Below are 20,550 nucleotides of genomic sequence, written 5' to 3'. Positions count from 1 at the left end.
TTGCTTGTCCTTCTCTGCCTGTCTCTCTTGCAACACAAGGGGAGGGAAAGAAGGTGGTTCCTGGGGTGTTATGTTCTCTTTCAGAGTAACTAATCTATCTATGGGTTGCGCTGGGAGGAGGAAGAGAATCAGAATATGTCACACTTTTTGCAAGGCATCTGGCACGACTAATTGTCTCATGGGGCTTCTGCAGGAGCAGGCAGGAACCTGAATGGTAAAGCCCTCCTGCACCAGTGGAATCGTGTCAGGCAAAACTGCTCCTGGTGGATTAAAGCTATGCTATTTTAAAGCCCACAGGAGCTGTGCTGGGGGGGAGGAGGTGGGCTGTTTATATCCCAACATTTTTCCAGCATACTTTGACTCCAGACATTAAGTTTTATGACTCCCTCTTTTTTAAAAAAAATACTTTGACCCTGAGCTTTTGAGTGGATGGTATTGACTTAACAGCCTTCAGACAAGGGAAGTAGCCCAAGATGGGTATAAATTAGCAAAACAGAAAGATAAACTTCTTGTGGCCCCCCCTCCCTGGGTGTCTCACTGTTTCCAGGTTTTAGAGCCCAAAGGTAAGGGGGAAAGAAGCAGAACGAAAGAACCGTCATTCAGATATTTTCCTCACCTCTAGTCTAATTTCTGTCACAGATCTCCAATTCTTTTCAGAGGCTCCTTTTCACTATGAAAAACAAAAGTGGTTTTGAGTAATAAATAATCCTCATCATCATCTTAGAAAGGCAGAGCTGGAAGGGACCCCAGAGATCCTCAAGTCCAGCCCCTGTTGAGGAGGCACAGCCGGGAATCGAACTCCCAACTATCTGGGTCTCTTCAGCCAGATATCCAACCCACTGAACTATCCAGCCTTTCTTCTTCTTCTTCTTCTTCTTCTTCTTCTTCTTCTTCTTCTTCTTCTTCTTCTTCTTCTTCTTCTTCTTCTTATTATTATTATTATTATTATTATTATTATTATTATTATTATTATTATTATTATTATTATTATTATTATCATCATCATCATCATCATTATCATTATTATTATCATCATCAGTATTATTATTGCAACAAGGGGAAAAATCGGGTTCTGGGGGAAAAGTTTTAAGGGACAAGGCAGATAACAGGTAACTGGAAAAGTTAACTGCGGCTCTGAGAGAGTTGGAAGAGTGATGATTGATCTCCCCTCCCCTGACAAATGTTGGGGACGGGGTATTGCGCAGGGCTATCTGAAGAGCTGTTCGGCTTGCATGCGCCCTGAGCAGCATCCGTTCCCCCCAATTAAGAGCATCCACCACAGCAATCACACCAGCCAGTACAGGTGAGCGGTTCTAGGGTTGGACCCAGTCTTAGGAGGGACAGGCTCAGCCCCTGACGAGCCACGAAACTCAAGGTGCCGCCCTGGGACATTCACAGTCTTTCAACTTGGCCTGCCTCACAAGGCTGTCGCAAAGATACTGACAGAGGGGAGCAGAGAAGGGAGAGAAGTGTGTGCTGCTCTGAGCATATTAGAGGGAAAGCAGGATTTTCTTTATTGATGTATTCATATCAGAGCATTGCACAATTTAAAATTATGGACATGTATGAAATATAGGAATTAATCACTTCTTAAAGGAATTAAAGAACTCTTAATGAGGGTGAAAGAGAAAAGAGTACAAAAAATGGTCTGAAGCTCAACATAAAAAACAAACAAAGATCATGGCCACTGGTCCCATCACCTCCTAGCAAGTTGAAGGGGAAGATATGGAGGCAGTGACAGATTTTACTTTCTTGGGCTCCATGATCCTTGCAGATGGTGACAGCAGCCACGAAATTAAAAGACGCCTGCTTCTTGGGCGGAAAGCCATGACAAACCTCGACAGCATCTTAAAAAGCAGAGACATCACCTTGCCAACAAAAGTCCACATAGTCAAAACTATGGTATTTCCAGTAGTGATGTATGGAAGTGAGAGGTGGACCATAAAGAAGGCTGACAGCTGAAGAATTGATGCTTTTGAATTGTGGTGCTGGAGGAGACTCTTGAGAGTCCCCTGAACTGCAAGGAGAACAAACCGATCCATTCTGAAGGAAATCAACCCTGAGTGCTCGCTGGAAGGACAGATCCTGAAGCTGAGGCTCCAATCCTTTGGCCATCTCATGAGAAGAGAAGACTCCCTGGAAAGGACCCTGATGTTGGGAAAGTGTGAAGGCAAGAGGAGAAGGGGACAACAGAGGACGAGATGGTTGGACAGGGTCACTGAAGTGACCAACATGACTTTGACCCAATTCCGGGAGACAGTGGAAGACAGGAGGGCCTGGCGTGCTCTGGTTCATGGGGTCACGAAGAGTCGGTCACGACTAAATGACTAAACAACAACAACAACATGAAATATAGGTAAAATTAAAAACAAAACATTAAAATAGCTATTTTTGACCTGAAGCAGGCTACTTCAATATTTATTTATTTATTTATTTATTGGACTTATATACCGCCCCATAGCGCTACAAGCACTCTCCGGGCGGTTTACAATTTTAATTATACAGGCTACACATAGCATTCTCTTGCCCATTCACTATATTTATTTATTTTATTTATTTATTTTATTTATATCCTGCCTATCTGGTCGGTTAAGACCACTCTAGGCGGCTAACAGAATATCTTATTTTGTACATGTGGTGGGGCATAAATTGCATCCACATAAATGCTGCATTTAATACATTTCTTCACAGTCACAGAACATTCGTCTTGTATCAAAGCAGTCCCATTTTACTTGATTATTCTTTGATCTTTCAGCTTTGCTTTCAATTCTATTTAATGACTTCCAGATAGTGCAGGAGGGCAGAGCATGAACAGAGGTGGGGAGATGACACACTCCAGGAAGAAGAGGCCTCATAAGCAGCTTGGTGCTTCATAATCTTGAAAACTGACCTGAACTGTCTGTCATTCCCTGCACATGGAAAGGTAGCAAGTCAGGGAGAAGGCTAGGCTAGGCTGTAGTGTTTCAAACATACTACTGTACTTTACAGTATGAAATAAATCTGCATAATGACTATCACAGTACTATAATTTTTAATTTTTTTACTCATGTTCTTCTGTATACAGTTTTAAGGTTTCCACAGTGGAGCATCCAGTAATGTGAATGTTGCTGTAAAATTGTAAGTTGCCCAGGACAGCACCTAGAAAATTTACTTTTTGGGACAAAAAAACTCCCACTCATGCTGAGCAGATTTACTTCCCTCCAAGCCCTGGCTTAGACACAAGATTTTTATGAAACCTGTGTGTTTATGGAAGATGAGAGCCATACATTTTATAACATTTATTAAATTGGTTTCCCAGAGTCTGCCTTCCAATGTTAAATCGCAGTTAATAACATCAGGTCCATCAAACGAAGGGTTAGCCATGTGGGCCATACAAAATAAAATAAGTTCCTCACATGGGTGCAAACCTGGTGAAGTGGTTCGTTTAATCCGTGAAAGCTCGTGAATTGCATGATGATTTTTAAGTGACCTATAAAGGTGTCGCCTATGTTTGCATTTTTATTTTAACAGAAGATCGTTGCCGAGAGAAAAATGGCGACTTTAAAAAGTGTTGGCCGTTGGTGGACGGCGAAATCCCACCCCACACTGGTGGTGGCAACTAGGAAAGCTTGGAAGGAGCAAGTTACAGGGAATGAAGATAATTGTAGCTAGCAAACATTTGTCAGGATGTAACAAAAGTTTTGTTTAAAAATAACATAAGAATGCAGTTTCTGGAAGAGGTAATCTGGTAGTCTGTTGCAGCAAAACCCAAAACACTGGGAGTTCAAATTTCCCCTGGTATGGAGGCCACAAGTGTGAAATAGTGTTTGAATTACGAAAAGATCAAGCGGCAGCCCCCCCCCCCCCCGTAAATCTCACTCTCTTGTTTTCCATCCTAGCTGCCCATCCGGTCAGACCATTGCATCTCTCCTTGAATATCAAGGATAATGAAGGGGTCCTCCTATGAAAAAAAATGTTAGTTTCCTGATACTTCCCCCCCCCCCCAGCACAGCTCCTGTGGGTTTTAAAATAGGAAGGTTTAATCCACCAGGAGCAGTTTTGCCTGACGCGATTCCACTGGTGCAGGAGGGCTTTACCATTCAGGTTCCTGCCTGCTCCTGCAGAAGCCCCGTGAGACAATTAGTCGTGCCAGATGCCTTGCAAAAAGCGTAACATATTCTGATTCTCTTCCTCCTCCCAGCGCAACCCATAGATAGATTAGTTACTCTGAAAGAGAACATAACACCTCAGGAACGACCTTCTTTCCCTCCCCTTGTGTTGCAAGAGAGAGAGGCAGAGAAGGACAAGCAAGCTGGGGGCCAAACACAAAGCCGCCACGTCACTGCCAACCCGGGAGAGGCATCAAAACAACCAGTGAGAAATGGAAACCGAAACCGAACAGTCTCTGCTGTTGGTGGCAACGTGTGCTTTGTTCTCCTGCTCCTCCTATTGATCTTCACCCCCTCCTGCTCCTCCATGAAGAAATCTCCTTTTAGCAAACAGGCCTTCAGCTTCCAGGCAGGATCCAAAGGACCAGATGAGCTCTGGGAGGTTAGACAGATTAGTTTGTCTGGGAATTGTCTGGTCAACTGTTCAGTAGAAGGACGCTACCCAGTGTGGTGTAGCCCATGGATAGGGTGATGGCTAGGACCCAGGAGGCTTGGGTTCGAAACCTTCCTGAGTCATCAAAGCTCCTTGGGGGAAGGGGAACGGGTAAAACTACTCCTTCAATACCTCACATGAGGTTGCTAGGAGTCAGTTTGGACTTGACAGCACATGACAGCCACATTAAAGATGGTAAGAACTGGTTGGATCAGGAAGATGAGCCATGGAAAGCTGCTCAAGTGGGTAAAAGACATAACATGCAGGAGGCTACAATAGAATAATTGAGTTAGAAGGGGCCTACACGATCATCTAGTCCACCCTCCCGCTCAATGCTAGCACTAGCTATGATGACCAGAAATTCTGGGAGTTATAGTCCAAGAATTGTGGTGCTGGAGGAGACTCTTGAGAGTCCCCTGGACTTCAAAGAGAACAAACCTATCCATTCTGAAGGAAATCAACCCTGAATGCTCACTGGTAGGACAGATCCTGAAGCTGAGGCTCCAATACTTTGGCCATCTCATGAGAAGAGAAGACGCCCTGGAAAAGTCCCTGATGTTGGGAAAGTGTGAAGGCAAGAGGAGAAGGGGGACCACAGAGGACGAGATGGAAGCGACCAACATGAATTTGACCCAACTCCGGGAGGCCGTGGAAGACAGGAGGGCCTGGCGTGGTCCATGGGGTCACGAAGAGTTGGACACGACTTAACGACTAAAAACAATTATCAAAGAACATCTGGAGACCCAAGGTTGAGAAGTAGCGGAGGATTTCAGGGTAAAAGGAGGAACATTCTTTCTGCAAGCAAGAAATTTTGGAAGCAACAAGTTACAGCGAATGTAGATAATTGTATCTAGCAAACATTTGTCAGGTTGTAACAAAAGTTTTGTTTAAAAATAACACAAGAATGCAGTTTCTGAAAGAGGTAATCTGTTAGTCTGTTGCATCAAAACCCAAAACATTTGTGACACATAAAAAGATTGACAAGTTTTTTTTATTTGGCAAACCTTTCCCCCCCCCCTTTTTAAGGAAAACAAAGATCATAGGTGGGTCTAGGAAGGTGATAGATTTTTTAAAAAAAAAATAGAGCAGAGGTTTGCTTCAGGTAGAGATCTTAAAGGTCATTGGTGAACAAGAAGTACATACATCTAAGCACAGATACATAGATTAATATTTATAGGGTGAGGCATGTGAATGAAACCACCCCAGAAGGCCAATTTCCAAAGCAACGGTTGTGTTAGCTTGAGTCTAAGTGGTACCTGACCAGGTAACGGTTGTGTTACCTGGTCTGAGCGTCGACCTGAAGGGCTCAGCAGTGTCTGTGAGTCTACTAGCAAAAGACTGAAGCACTTTAAAAACGAACTGCTTCATTTCAGTGTGAACTTTCATGGACCAAAATCCACTTCCTAGGAGAGAAGGGGGTAACATGCCTGATTCCTGTGTTTAAGAACGCCTGCTGCTTTTATCTGTTTTCTGCAGCCTCATCTGAAGGAGGCTCTTCACCACCATGGAATAACTCAATATACAGAATGTCTATTGGCACTTTCATGTCTGAGGAAGTTTGGCTTCTGAGCCACAAAGTCTAGCACTGAAACGAACCTGCCAATTTTTACTGTAAAGTGCAACCATATTTTGCTGTTGTTTTGTGGTGTCAACTTGGAACTGACTTCTAGAAGCCCCCCGAAAGCTTTCAAAGTTTGCCCCTCCCAGATCCCTGGTGAGTTTCTGCAGCGGAGCTGAGATTCGAACCCTGGGCCCACCTGTGACTTTTCTTCCTGTTGCATTTCCTGGTTATTTTACAAGAGTAACATTTTCCAGTTGCTTTTCACAACAGCGACAATGTTCCAAACACTCTCACTAGTCCTCTCATGATCAACAACTAACCGTTTTGCTGCCTGCCTGCAAATGTCAGAGCGTCTTTCCCTAATGTCATCTGCTTGACCCACCAGATCCTCTCAGGACAGGCTCTTCTATGTAGCCAGCCGTGAGAGAGGCCTGAAAGTCGTCAATTAGAGGCAGGGCCTCCTCGGTGGTGGCCCCAATGTTATGGAATCAACTCCCGGAGGGGCTACACCTTGCCCTCTCCCTGTACTCTTTTTGGAGGCAGTTAAAAACACTAATTAGAATCACAGAATCATAGAAAAATGAAGTTGGAAAGGACCTACAAGGCCATCAAGTCAATGCAAGAATACAATCAAAGCAGATCTGCCAGGTGAAGCCTTTTCACGCTGGCCCCCCTCGGCTAAATGCCTTGCCTCCAGTCTTGCCGATCTTCGGAAATGGGTTGCGCCATTAAGTTTTTAGACCATGCTTTTGCTACTTGTATTTACCTCTGTGTAGTTTGTTTTAATGGTCTGTAAAACCACCTCGAACAATGCTTTGGCACCAATGGGGCAGTATATAAATCAAATAAAATCAAAACAATCCATCCATCCATCAACAGTGGCCATCCAGAGACAGCCACCGTACAGGATACCCAAAGCCAACCATAACAAGGGTTTTGACATGGCAAAGGAGATGTTTTGTTTATGGTCCATCTGTCCCAGGCTCAGTGTGTTGTTTCCTAACCCTCTTCTTGGTGCAACCCACTGACAGCTTCCTTTTCCGAGAATAAACAGGAAGTCCCTTCTGATTCCCCCCCCCCACTTCTTTTTTAATTTTTCTAGACAGGAGATGGGTCATATACATTTTCCATTGTTGCTTTGTAAACAGAGCTCACTATTTATTCTCTGTGCATGATCTGATCCCTTATTGGAGCCTGACAAGTCACCCAAAAAATGTGAGGAGGCATTTCGACACCCTGGAGAGCAGCAGTCACATTGATGGCGAGGCCCACCTTGGCGAAAAGGTGGTGGTGGGAGCAGCTGGAAAACTCTTCCTGTGTCTATGCTTTATCTATGGCTACCTGCTGACTTTACATTCTCAGCCACAGCCCATATGCGTGCTGTGTTGCTTCTGCCTTCTCTCTGCCCACATATTCATGCATACTTTTGCTAGCCTTAGGATTTCCCATAGCCTGCTGATACCTCCTTGTTGTTTCACTGGAAATCTTCTTCATATAACTTTCTATTTCAGACCATAACCTCAACAATCAATCAGCCAGTGTGGCTGTTGTGTCCAGAAGTTCAACGTCTCATAGGCAAGCAGAAGCTGGTAATGATCTCATAACAACCTAATGTACGCTTCCTTCAGTCTTAAGAGTCTATGGTCACGTGCTCTGTATGGAGGACTTGGAACAGCGTCTAGTGTGGCTGAGAAGGCCAATTTAAGAGTGACCATCCTTTCCACACTGAGGACAAATACAATCTGTCCCCTGTCCAGCTCTCTGATTTTGCTGGTTTCAGGATGGCCTCTTTGCCTCGGCCTGCTGGACAAGGGTCTCTTCAAATTGGGGGAGGCCATGATGCACCACCTGCCTCCAGGCTGAATGCTCAGAGGTCAACGTTTCCCATCTGTAGAGGTCCATCCCTAAGACCTTCAGATCCCGCTTGCAGATCTCCTTGTATCGCAGCTGTGGTCTCCCTCTGCGACGCTTTCCCTGCACTAATTCTCCATACAGGAGATCTTTTGGAATCCGACCGTCAGCCATTCTCGTGACATCCCTGAGCCAGTGTAGACGTCATAACAACCATTTGTCATTATAAAGACATAACAGGGTCGCTTTTTTTGCACTGGGACTTGATTTTTCCTGTTTTGACTGGGACGGCCATACTTGCCGAGAGAAAGAGAGAGAGAGAGAGAGAGAGAGAGAGAGAGAGAGATTGGCAGCTGGTTTAGAAAAACCTAGCTTTTCCAAACTGTTTTGACTACAGTCTTGGTAGTCTTCATCAATCAAGTGATGGGGTGATTAGGGAAATGGAGCTGGTTCAGAACTTAACAGGGCATCATCATTGACAACAACAAAACCATTAAAATTGCCCCATTTCCAGGGCGTGTCTCTAAAGGAAACATGATACTGTCAGAAACATGATACTCTGCAATTTAGCCATTTCAAAGGGGAAATCCAGGGTCCTTTATACCTACTCCCTGGAAAACATGCTGTTAGATGTTCTTAAGAACTCTTTTCTTTATTTGTTCACTTATATCCCTCACCCTAAGAACTATTATTATGCAGCCATAGTTCAGCCAAGCAGATCAATAAAGAACATGTATCAAAAAGATTTATTTTCATTGCTGGGTATAAATAGAAACAAGGGTTTCCAGCTGGACCGGAAATGTTCATTGTTTCCACAAGCTTAGAACCAGAGCTTAGAAAAACTGCTACAAATCCCAGAATCCTCCAATCACAGAAGTTCAACTTATATATCTGTATCTAGATACCTATGTATGGGACATTTGAGGATGAAAATGGATGTAATAGGCCTGTGCGATTCTTTATCTGTCCACCCTTATCCCATTCCTGCCAGATGCCTTAGAAAAAGCATCCCTCCTTTCAACCCCATAGCTCTGTTCTGTGAAACAAACTGTGGTTATTTTCTTGAGTCAATCCATCTTGTTATCTGCCCTTCCTCTTTTCCTGCTGACTTCCCCTTTACCCAGTGCTTTCTCTTGTCCTGTGAGCCGTGTCATCTTGTGATTCATTTGTGCATGGGTCCTGTTTAAAAGGACTGGTCATCTTTTAGAGGAGACCTGTACTGCGGGACTCCTTTGCCAGGCGAAAGGGAAGCGCACCCCCTCCCCTCCCCCAGTTTGGCAAACATAGGTATATATGTCTGTCTTTTCCGAAGAGGCAGGAATCTGCCAGCCTGCTCAGCTGGTGAACGTCCTCAAATCAACCTGACTAGTGGAGTCAAAAGAAGAAGAAGAGTTGATGTATTTCAATCACTCCGCCCCTACCCCTATTCTATAGCTAACAAAATGCCTACGGTAGATGCTAAGCTCTCTGTTCTTTGCGTGGCTCATGACAAGCACTGTTGCTCTTGTTATGTGCTTTTGGCAACCAGGCTGAAATCCTGTTGGTCAACATGGAATCATGGAGCCAGAAGGGGTCTATAAGCCCATCAAGTCCAACCCCCTGCTCAAGGCAGGAATCCAAATCAAGATATACCAGACAGATAGTTGTCTAATTTTCTCTTGAATGCCTCCAGTGTTGGGAGCGCTCACCACCTCCTGAGGTCATGGGGTTCCATTGTCGTACTGCTCTCTAACAGTTAGGAGGTTATTCCTGATATTCAACCGAAATCTGGCTTCCTGTATTTTGAACCCATTGTTGTGATTCCTGCACTTTGGGATGAACAAGAACAGATCCTGCCTCTCCGCTGCATGATAGCCTTTCAATTATTTGAAAAATGCTATCTCCCCTCAGTCCTCTTTTCTCAAGGCTAAACATGCCCAGTTCTTTCAGTCCTTCCTCGCAGGGCTTGATTTCCTGCCCCCTGATCATCCTTGTTGCCCTCGTCTGAACTTGCTCCAGTCTGTCGGCATCCTTTTCAAAGTGTGGTGTCGTAAGCTGGTCACAGTATTCAAGACGAGGCCTGACCAGTGCCGAACAGAAGGGGACGATCACCTTACAGGATTTGGAGACCATACTTCTGCTAACACAGCCTAAAATAGCATTTGCCTTTTTTGCAGCCACGTTACACTGTTAGCTCATATTCAGCTTGTGATCTATAAATCATTCCAAGATCCTTCTCGCTCTCATTGACCCCATCTTGATCCCATTTGGTTTCTTTTTCCTAGATGCAGAACTCTGCACTTACCCCTGCTAAATTTCATTGTTATTTTCAGCCCAGTGTGTAAACCTATCAATATAATTTTGAATCGCGTTCCTTTCTTCCAAGGGAAAGGGTTGTTTCACCCAATGTTCTGTCATCCACAAATCTGATAAGCATTCCCTGCACTCCCTCATCCAAGTAATTAACAAAAACGTTGAAATGCACCAGGCCCAGGGCTGAGCTGTGTGGTACCCCACTTGTTATCTCCTCCCAGTTTGAGAAGGAGCCATTAATCATCACCCTCTGAGTATGGTTTTTGTACCTGTTTAGTCACCTGACAGTTGTTCTATCCAGCCCACACCTAGTTAGCTTGCTAATCAAGTAACTAAGGTATGTGTCATCATGGCCGGATGAGACTTCTCAATAAGTGGGTGCAGCTGGTGTGCAAGCTTTAATTGTGCAATGGCACTCTGACCACCACTGAGCTGTGGTTAGAGCATTGGACCAGGATTCATAGGTTGAGACACGAGTTCAAATCCACAGTCAGTCAGGAAACCTGGAGGCAAGGACCGGCTTAAGTCCTACTGTCAGCCTGGACTGAGACATAGGTCAGGAGGAGAAAGGGGTGTGTGTGAAGGACAGCCAGTTATGTTTTCTTGATTTCACTGGAAGAAAGTGGGGAATAGAAAGGTAATGACCGGATATGTGTATCACTTTTTTGACTTCCAAATGCGGGCAAACAGCCCTGCTGCATTTTGAGGCCATCCGGCTCAGCTTTAGTCTCCGTTCCAGCCTTGGCAGCCCCAGGATAAAAATGGACACAGTGTGTATTCTGCTTTGTGTGATTTGGAAGAAATGCAGGGCCCATATGCAAATAAGCAAACAAATCGATAAACAGCCGTAGCAGCTGAGGCTTGAGCTAAATCTCCAACAGCAAAAGGACTGTTCAGTGAAGGGTGCTCATTATAATAAACATTTCGATGGTGACACTACCGTTCGTTTTGAGTTTTAAAAGGTTCACGGTCCCGATCTTTCCTGCAGTTGCATCAGGATTCTGTTTCTCCTTGCATGAAATTATTTTGCAATCCATTGAAAAGGCTGGGAAGAAAAGGAAAGTGGAAGTGATGATGAAGGGAAAGTGACCAGCCTGGAAAGGACAGGAGAGATCAGAAGAGTTGGCTTGGGAACAGAGCAGGCAAAGCCAACGTGAACCTAAGAAAATGGGGTTTTCCCACTGACTCAGTGAGAAGAAGAACAGGCAACCTCACACATCTGTCCATCTTCTCTCCGTCCCTCAATGTGTACTATGGAAGATTTGATGGTAATTTCCCAGAATGTTCAGGTTGCTGCCTGTTACTGAACGAAAATAATCTGATATATGTATTATTATTGTACTGTAGTTCTTGTGAAACAAAGAAATAAGCCTGTAATGATTTATCCTGTTCAACAGAAGAGTCTGTTGAGTGGAGAGAGAACTTGGGTCTGTCTTGTGGTTACTGGGTTGGGTTAGGTCGGACATGGGCGATGCGGGTTCTAATCCCCGCTTGGCCATGAGATTCACAGAGTGACCTTGCCGAACTAGGAGTTATATGTGCCACTTGGAACTCACTGGAGAAAAGGTAGGATGTGAACGCCAGAAGCAAATTGAATGGAAAAGGATTTGGCTCCTGGCTAAAGACTGATCCCGTCTCAGCAGACAGTTCTCTCTTTCATGCTAATTCCCATCCAGCCTTTTGTTCAAAAGTACCATCAGATTCTGACTCATCCTCTCCTGACTTCACCATTAAGACAAAAGACTTCCCCCCACTACCATGATAAAAATCAGCTTGGAGAAGGGGGGGAAATGCTTTTAATAAAATCGCAACCCCCAGAACCTCAAAATTACAATGGCCTGGGGGTCTTTAAAAGAAATGAGTAACTTTGGAGAAAATCATTGGCAATGAGATTGCTGAAAGACAAGAGGTAACATTGGCCCAATTATGTTGCTGAGCTCCGCAAACTGCACTAGAGTAGGCCCAATGAATCAAGGAGGATTTAGAGAGCCAAGTCATCTGCAAGTTGTGTTGATTTAAATAGGCCTACTCTAACTGTGACCGTTTACCATACTAAGTCCCTGTTCGAGTTGACTCATTTGAATCAATGGAAGTTACAGAGGACTTGACTCAACAAATCTACACTGATTCAATGCACCTACTCAGGGGCAACGTACTTTGCTAAGGAACAGGATGTTGGCCGTTATTTATGAGTTTATTAATGAATCCACAGCTTTCCTGGATCTTGAACCTCCATGCTGTCCATTTCTTCCATGTCCGATTCTCCATATTCACGACACACCTGGTATCTTCTGGCTGTCTCCTCACCATGACGGCGGATTCATCCACAACATGAGTCTGCAAAATATGTCCAAAGTTGCTCTTGTTTCAACTTCTATACCACCCCATAGTGCTAAAGAACTCGCTGAGTGGTTTGCAACCTAACTACGCAGACAACAGAAATGTCCAGGGTCCAAATGTCCCTTTTATAGGCTTCCAACAGGCGTACCTTGAAAGGTTGAACAACGTCTGAAGTTGGTTGTTGGTGATGTGAGCGGTGGCGCTAATTGATGACTCACAGATATCGGCCAATCAGATTGATTGAGGGACTTTTAAAATGTACCTGCGAGAGGGGCTGGGCTCTTTCCCTCTCAAGACCCCCTTTTCTCAGGTGAAAGGGAGAGCTGATCTCTGGGCAACGGGAGGGGAGAAACGACCAGATGCTACTGGCATCCGGGGTTATATGGCTCCCTTTGGCTGTGCTGACGATCCAGAAATGCCTCCCCGTGTTTCCTTGGACCTCTTTTTGCATTTTGAAACTTTGTGCCCAGAGACCCATCTCTGTGATTTCTCTATCCTGCAGCAGCTTTTGTCTGAATGTGTTCCACTTCTGTTGTTTTGTTTAAAAGGCAATGAAATTTAGCTCCTTCATGTTGCTTCTGATTTAGAGAAACCCCAAGAATTATTTTATTTATTAGATTTCTGTCCCACCAATCTAGACCAAGGGTCTACTCTTTTATTAATGAGTTGCAAAAGGTGGTCCTGTCACTAATGGCTTATCCTTAGGTCCTGCAAACAAAGGCCACTGGTTTCCTTTACTGAGCCAGTTCATCTCATGTTGGGCTTCCTCCATTCCTGCTTTATAGTTTTTCCTAGCGATATGGTCTTTTGCAAGGCGTCTTGTCTTCTTCTGCTACTTTTGAAGTGCGATTCTCTCTGTTATGTCTTGCTGCTCATGAGACCTCACTATGGTCTATTCTAGGTGGGGTTGACGCTGATTTAGGTCTCTGGTCGAAGAGCCAGAGGTTGGGAGTTCGGTTCCCCATGGGGCCTCCTTGACAGGATGATCCAGAGGGTCCCTTTCAGCTCAGCCGTTCTAAGAGTCTACCTATTGTGTGCATGCAAGATACACGTGTCATTCATGCCGGATAGCTCCATGGCTTAGGCACCTGGCTGCGAAGCCAGAGATTGAGGGTTCGAATCCCCATTGGGCCTCGATGCTCCCCAGGCTGCCTTCCAGCTCTCCAGTTCTAAGATCATCATCATCACCACCACCATCATCATTTATGCATTCTTCAGCTTAAGCCTTTCCAAAAGAACCCCCCCCCCGCCCACTCTTTGAAGTCATGGCTGTTTCCCCGCGTCAGCTCTTCTTCGGCTTCCATCCCGTGAGAATCCTTGCCACCCTCGTGTAGAGAAGGCACGCGGGTCGCGGCTCCTCCTGGCCGGGGCGCGGGGCGGTCCTTCCCTCCTCTCCCCTCCCGGGCATCCTGAACGCATTCATCCCCGCGGGGTCTGCCGTCCCCGTTTGCCCTCCCTCTCCCGAAGCTGCCTCTCGGGTGTGTGGGTGTGTGGATGCTGGGAGTTGTAGTCCCCGGCAAGGGGGGGAGGCGGCGGCCAGCCACGACCCTTTCCAAGCCGGGGCCTCCCCGCCCGTCCTCCCCGCTCCTCCTTTCCCCGCCCCGAGGGCCGGAGCGCGGGAGCCTGATGTAACATCCGAGGCGCGCCGCCATAGGGCCGGCCCGCCGCCAAGGCCGAGGAAACGAAACTCCGGCCGGCTTTAAATCCCGCGCCCGCCCGGCTTCTCCCGCTTTCTCCCGGCGCTTCTCCCGCGCCCCGCCAGCCATCCAGCCGCTCGCCCGGAGGAGGAGGAGGAGGAGGAGGAGGAAGAAGCCCGCAGGGAGCCCGTGCGCGCGCGGGGCGGCCACCAGGTAAGCGGAGGGACACCTTTCCCCCCCCCCCCACCTACCTACCTACACACAACACACACACACACACACCCCTTTGTTTTGATCTTGTCCGACCGGCGCGATCCGAGGAGTTGTGTTCTTGACTCGGGGAGGCGAGCGTCCGCCTCCCCCACCCCCGGCCCCGGCCGGCTTGCCTCCCCTCGCGCGTGGGAATCCGTCCGGACACGTGGAGCGACCCTCGGCGCCGCCGGGCGATGGCGGCGATCTCGCGTTTTGGGGACGGGGGGGGGAAGCATCCTCACAAAGTTTGGGGCCGCCTTTCCCAAAGTTGTGTGTGTGTGTGTATGGGGTGGGGGACAGAGGCGGGATGGACGACCCGGGCGAAGGCCGGCCGGGCTGGGCTCGCCAGGGCGCGCCCGGAGGTCCCTCTCGGGGGAAGAGGCGCGCGGCCGCCGGCTCCCCCCCCCCCCGCTTTCTGGTGGGAAAGGATGCCTTTTTGGAGGCGAAAAACCGCTTGGGGGGGGGGAAGAAGCAAGAGGCGGGAAAACGGGGAGGGGGGAAGAGAGAGGCTCTTGGAAGGAGGTCCCCCCCCAAAAAAAACCCCACCGTGGGAGAGGATGGGTTGGTTTGGGGACGCGCGCCCAGGGAGGCTCTCGGGAAAGCACCGTTTGGAGCGGGGGGGGGGGCGAGAAGAGACCCTTGGCCAGGAAGGAGGCGTTGGAGAGCGGCCGCCCCCCAAAGGTTGAGGAAACCTCCCCCCCTCCTTACCAAGATCATCATCCTTGGTTTGGTTGAGTTGCTGTTGGTGTGATCCCCAAGCAGAGGCTGAGAAAGTTGATGCGGTGGGATTACAACTCCCAAGTTCCCCAGCAGCTGCTGCGGTGTGTGTGTGTGTGTGTGTGTTTTGGGGCGTTGTCGTCCCTCCCCCAGTTCATTTTTCCACCCCAGAAATAAGTAAATAAATGTATTTATTTATTGACTGCGCTCCCAATGAGTGTTGAAGCCCTCCTATCCTGGGTGGTTTGTGATAAATGCAGCACAAAGCCGAGCCTGACAATATAAACACTCGAAACAGTAGCAAAAGGGGGATCATTGTAACAATAGTCCCACCTTCCACTTGCTCTCTCTTGAGTTGCCCATGGATAGTGGCCTCTGATCCTACTGTATTGGCTTGAGAGACCAACTTGGCTTGTTTTTATTTTTATTTTTTATTTTGCTTACCAAAGGCTTATCATCCTTCTTCTGGAACTTTGCTGAATTTCCCAGTTTGCTCCCCTGGGTGGCCAGTTGGCCCATTTATTGAAAGTCGCCCAACATTTTGAATGAGGAAGAATTGATTCGTGAACTTGTGGAGCCAGGCTGGCCCACGGGCACAGCAGAGAACTGGGTGGCATCTGGAAGATTTAACACATGAACGGGTGCAAAAGTTTTTGCACCCTTCTTTGTATGGCTTGGCTTTATTTTGTGAAAGCCCTTCCTGTCCCCCCTCTTGTTTTTCTAATCCTAGGTAGCCGTGCGACAGTGAAAGAGGAAAATAAAATAAAAGCCAGGCTTGGACAGTAGCTTAATTACGATGTGCACAAACGTGCAAGCGTTTTAAGTTGGCTGCTATTGCCAGCCTGCAAATTTGATTCCTTTATTTATTGCCTTTTATTTCATTGTCTGGAGGAGTGTAGGATGGCGTAAACGGGTTGTATTTCTGGCGTTTCCTTCCGATCTCACAAGAACCCAGCAAGATGGGTTTTGGATCGGCACCTGCCCCACGTTCTTTCCAGAAAGCTTTGTGGCTTGTGTGGGTTCGGCTTAAGCTCTTTTTTCGGTTCAAAGAAATCAGTAGATTTTTGTTGCATCAAAACAGGTGAAAGATTTCTTGGTGCATTTAACCGTAAACAAGTGTCCCTGGCATGATTACTGCCAACGGGTCTGGAAGGGGTCTCCTCCCTTCTACCCTGTTTCCCCGAAAATAAGACCTAACCTGAAAATAAGCCCTAGTAGGATTTTTCAGGATGCTCGTAGTATAAGCCCTACCCCCCCCAAATACCCCCCAAATTAAGTGAAACCCCATCCTCCACCATTGTGCAGCAACCAGAAGATGACAGGACTGTGTTTGAATAAATGTAGATTGTTGTACATGAAAAAAATAATAAAACTTGCCCCCAAAATAAGCCCTAATGCTTTTTTTGGACCAAAATTAATATAAGACCCTGCCTTATTTTTGGGAAAACACCGTAAGAGGAACAGGTTGCCGTAACTATTGTTCCATGGTCCTGGCAAATCAGCAGGGACCCAGTCTTTTACGGTCTGCCCGGTCGAACCTTCCAGCAAGGGCATGTTCTCCATTCCACAGGGTTCGTCCCTCGGGGTCTCGATCCTCCCAGGGTCGTCCCTGTAGTTCTTCCTCGGCTCTCTTCTTCTCCATTCTAACCCTTCTCTACTCTTTCCTTCTCTTCTCTCAACCTTCTCCTCCGCTCTCTCGCCTTGGCTTCTCCCCAATAAGAGAGTCTTGTCGGTTACTATAAAACCATGTGCTGTTTTTACGGCTGAAATGGTTAAGCGTCTGATTTCATTGCTCACCGTTCTTTCAAGTGTTTGCTCCCGCAGAAATCCTTTTTTGGTGAAAAATCCCCTGAATGTGTAGGGAAACTGGCTACCAAATAATAATTACAGCTGATCAATATTGGTGGGTCGCCTTTTCCGTCAGTTCCTTTCATTGAAATGGGCCTACTCTGAATGCAACTTGGTTTAGCATCGTAAGTCACAGTTGAGAGTCATTTCAGATTGAAAGCAATGGAACTTACAGAAGAATTGACTCCACCGTTGTTTTAATGGGCCTGCTCTAGTGCAATTTACTGTGCTAAGCCACAGGATTTGGGTTGGTGGTTCATACCTAAGCCCTGTTCATACACTATTTATTTTTAAAAACATTTTGCTCTGCCTTAAAAAGGGCCCAAGGTGGCATACCTTATGAAAAGGCAATATTTGAAAGCTTTTTAAAAAAAAATCATTCAGAGGTCCTTCTGGAATAACCAGTTCAGAGGGGTGGGAGGTAAGGTATTGCAGATTTCCATAATTATGTCATAATTATGTTATTAACCACCCTCTAGCACCATGGGGTAGCATATATTGAAACAATAAATAAATAGAATCAGAAAGTATTCGTTTCGTTTCGTTTAGTCGTTTAGTCGTGTCCGACTCTTCGTGACCCCATGGACCAGAGCACGCCAGGCCCTCCTATCTTCTACTGTCTCCCGGAGTTGTGTCAAATTCATGTTGGTTGCTTCACAGACACTGTCCAGCCATCTCATCCTCGGTCGTCCCCTTCTCCTCTTGCCATCACACTTTCCCAACATCAGGGCCTTTTCCAGGGAGTCTTTTCTTCTCATTAGATGGCCAAAGTACTGGAGCCTCAGCTTCAGGATCTGTCCTTCCAGTGAGCACTCAGGGTTGATTTCCTTTAGAATTGATAGGTTTGTTCTCCTTGCAGTCCAGGGGATTCTCAAGAGTCTCCTCCAGCACCACAATTCAAAGGCATCAATTCGTCTGCGGTCTGCTTTCTTTATGGTCCAGCTCTCACTTCCATACATCACGACAGGAAAAACCATAGCTTTGACTATTCGGACTTTTGTTGGCAAGGTGATGTCTCTGCTTTTTAACATGCTGTCAAGATTTGTCATCGCTTTCCTCCCAAGAAGCAGGCGTCTTTTAATTTCGTGGCTGCTGTCTCCATCTGCAGTGATCATGGAGCCCAGGAAAATAAAATCTGTCACTGCCTCCATATCTTCCCCTTCTATTTCCCAGGAGGTGATGGGACCAGTGGCCATGATCTTAGTTTTTTTGATGTTGAGTTTCAGACCGTTTTTTGCACTCTCCTCTTTCACCCTCATTACAAGGTTCTTTAATTCCTCCTCACTTTCTGCCATCAGAGTGGTGTCATCTGCATATCGGAGGTTGTTGATATTTCTTCCGGCAATCTTAATTCCGGCTTGGGATTCCTCCAGTCCAGCCTTCCGCATGATGTATTCTGCATATAAGTTAAATAAGCTGGGGGACAATATACAGCCTTGTCGTACTCCTTTCCCAATTTTGAACCAATCAGTTGTTCCATATCCAGTTCTAACTGTTGCTTCCTGTCCCACATATAGGTTTCTCAGTAGATAGATAAGGTGGTCAGGTACGCCCATTTCTTTAAGAACTTGCCATAGTTTGTTGTGGTCCACACAGTCAAAGGCTTTTGCATAGTCAATGAAGCAGAAGTAGATGTTTTTCTGGAACTCTCTGGCTTTCTCCATAATCCAGCGCAAGTTAGCAATTTGGTCTCGAGTGCCTCTGCCTCTTCGGAATCCAGCTTGTACTTCTGGGAGTTCTCGGTCCACATACTGCTGAAGCCTACCTTGGAGGATTTTGAGCATAACCTTGCTAGCATGTGAAATGAGTGCAATTGTACGGTAGTTGTAGCACTCTTTGGCACTGCCTTTCTTTGGGATTGGGATGTAGACTGATCTTTTCCAATCCTCTGGCCACTGTTGGGTTTTCCAAACTTGCTGGCATATTGAATGTAGCACCTTAACAGCATCATCTTTCAAGATTTTAAATAGTTCAACTGGAATGCCATCACCTCCACTGGCCTTGTTGTTAGCCAGGCTTTCTAAGGCCCACTTGACTTCACTCTCCAGGATGTCTGGCTCAAGGTCAGCAACTACATTGTCTGGGTTGTCTGGGATATCCACATCTTTCTGATATAATTCCTCTGTGTATTCTTGCCACCTCTTCTTGATGTCTTCTGCTTCTGTTAGGTCCCTCCCATTTTTGTCCTTTACCATGTCCATCTTTGCGCGAAATGTTCCTCTAATATCTCCAATTTTCCTGAACAGATCTCTGGTTTTTCCTTTTCTGTTATTTTCCTCTATTTCTTTGCATTGTTCATTTAAGAAGGCCCTCTTGTCTCTCCTTGCTATTCTTTGGAAGTCTGCATTCAATTTTCTGTAACTTTCCCTATCTCCCTTGCATTTTGCTTCCCTTCTTCTCTCTGCTATTTCTAAGGCCTCGTTGGACAGCCATTTTGCTTTCTTGCATTTCCTTTTCTTTGGGATGGTTTTTGTTGCTGCCTCCTGGACAATGTTACGAGCCTCTATCCAAAGTTCTTCAGGCACTCTGTCCACCAAATCTAGTTCCTTAAATCTGTTCTTTACTTCCACTGTGTACTCATAGGGGATTTGGTTTAGATTATACCTGAGTGGCCCAGTGGTTTTTCCTACTCTCTTCAGTCTAAGCTTGAATTTTGCTATGAGAAGCTGATGATCAGAGCCGCAGTCAGCTCCAGGTCTTGTTTTTGCTGACTGTATAGAGCTTCTCCATCTTTGGCTGCAGAGAATATAATCAATCTGATTTCGATATTGCCCATCTGGTGATTTCCATGTATAGAGTCGCCTCTTGTGTTGTTGGAAAAGAGTGTTTGTGATGACCAGCTTATTCTCTTGACAAAACTCTATTAGCCTTTGTCCTGCTTCGTTCTGAACTCCAAGGCCAAACTTCCCTGTTATACCCTTTATCTCTTGGCTCCCTACTTTAGCATTCCAGTCCCCTAGAATGAGAAGAACATCTTTCTTTGGTGTCAGTTCTAGAAGGTGTTGTAAATCTTCATAAAACTGTTCAATTTCAGTCTCCTCAGCAGTGGTGGTTGGTGCATAAACTTGGATTATTGTGATGTTGAATGGTCTGCCTTGGATTCGTATTGACATCATTCTATCATTTTTGAGATTGTATCCCATTACAGCTTTTCCCACTCTTTTGTTGACTATGAGAGCTACTCCATTCCTTCTACGGGATTCTTGCCCACAGTAGTAGATATAATAATCATCTGAGCTGAATTTGCCCATTCCTGTCCATTTTAGTTCACTGATGCCCAGGATGTCAATGTTTATTCTTGCCATCTCCTGTTTGACCACCTCCAGCTTCCCAAGGTTCATAGATCTTACATTCCAGGTTCCTATGCAATATTTTTCTTTGCAGCATCGGACTTTCCTTTCACTTCCAGGCACGTCCACAGCTGAGCGTCCTTTCGGCTTTGGCCCAACCACTTCATTAGCTCTGGAGCTA

General features: G+C 46.1%; 1 protein-coding gene and 1 long non-coding RNA gene across 3 annotated transcripts in view; one reads left to right on the top strand and one right to left on the bottom strand.

Annotated features, from left to right (window-relative positions):
• Window positions 1-12,466: 12,466 nt before the first annotated feature.
• LOC140706472 (uncharacterized) lies at window positions 12,467-15,357 on the bottom strand. Of its 2 annotated transcripts, none has more exons than XR_013544350.1 (2): window positions 15,223-15,357; window positions 12,467-12,622 (listed from the first exon to the last, which is right to left on the bottom strand). It is a non-coding gene; the product is annotated as an uncharacterized LOC140706472 (long non-coding RNA). The 2 variants fall into 2 exon arrangements; XR_012086094.2 differs by lacking the exon at window positions 15,223-15,357 and adding an exon at window positions 13,880-13,993.
• The window catches only part of HELZ2 (helicase with zinc finger 2), a 45,334-nt gene continuing 39,150 nt past the window's right edge, over window positions 14,367-20,550 (top strand). Inside the window, exon 1 of the mRNA XM_072996670.2 lies at window positions 14,367-14,475. The gene's annotated coding sequence lies outside the window, so the exon portion shown is untranslated. The remainder of the gene's footprint in view (window positions 14,476-20,550) is intronic.

Source organism: Pogona vitticeps, chromosome 4 (genome assembly GCF_051106095.1).
Source record: "Pogona vitticeps strain Pit_001003342236 chromosome 4, PviZW2.1, whole genome shotgun sequence".
In the NCBI taxonomy this organism is placed as follows: Eukaryota; Metazoa; Chordata; class Lepidosauria; order Squamata; family Agamidae; genus Pogona; species Pogona vitticeps.
The sequence above is the reverse complement of the archived record's forward strand: the minus strand, read 5'-3'. Positions and strand labels throughout refer to the sequence as shown.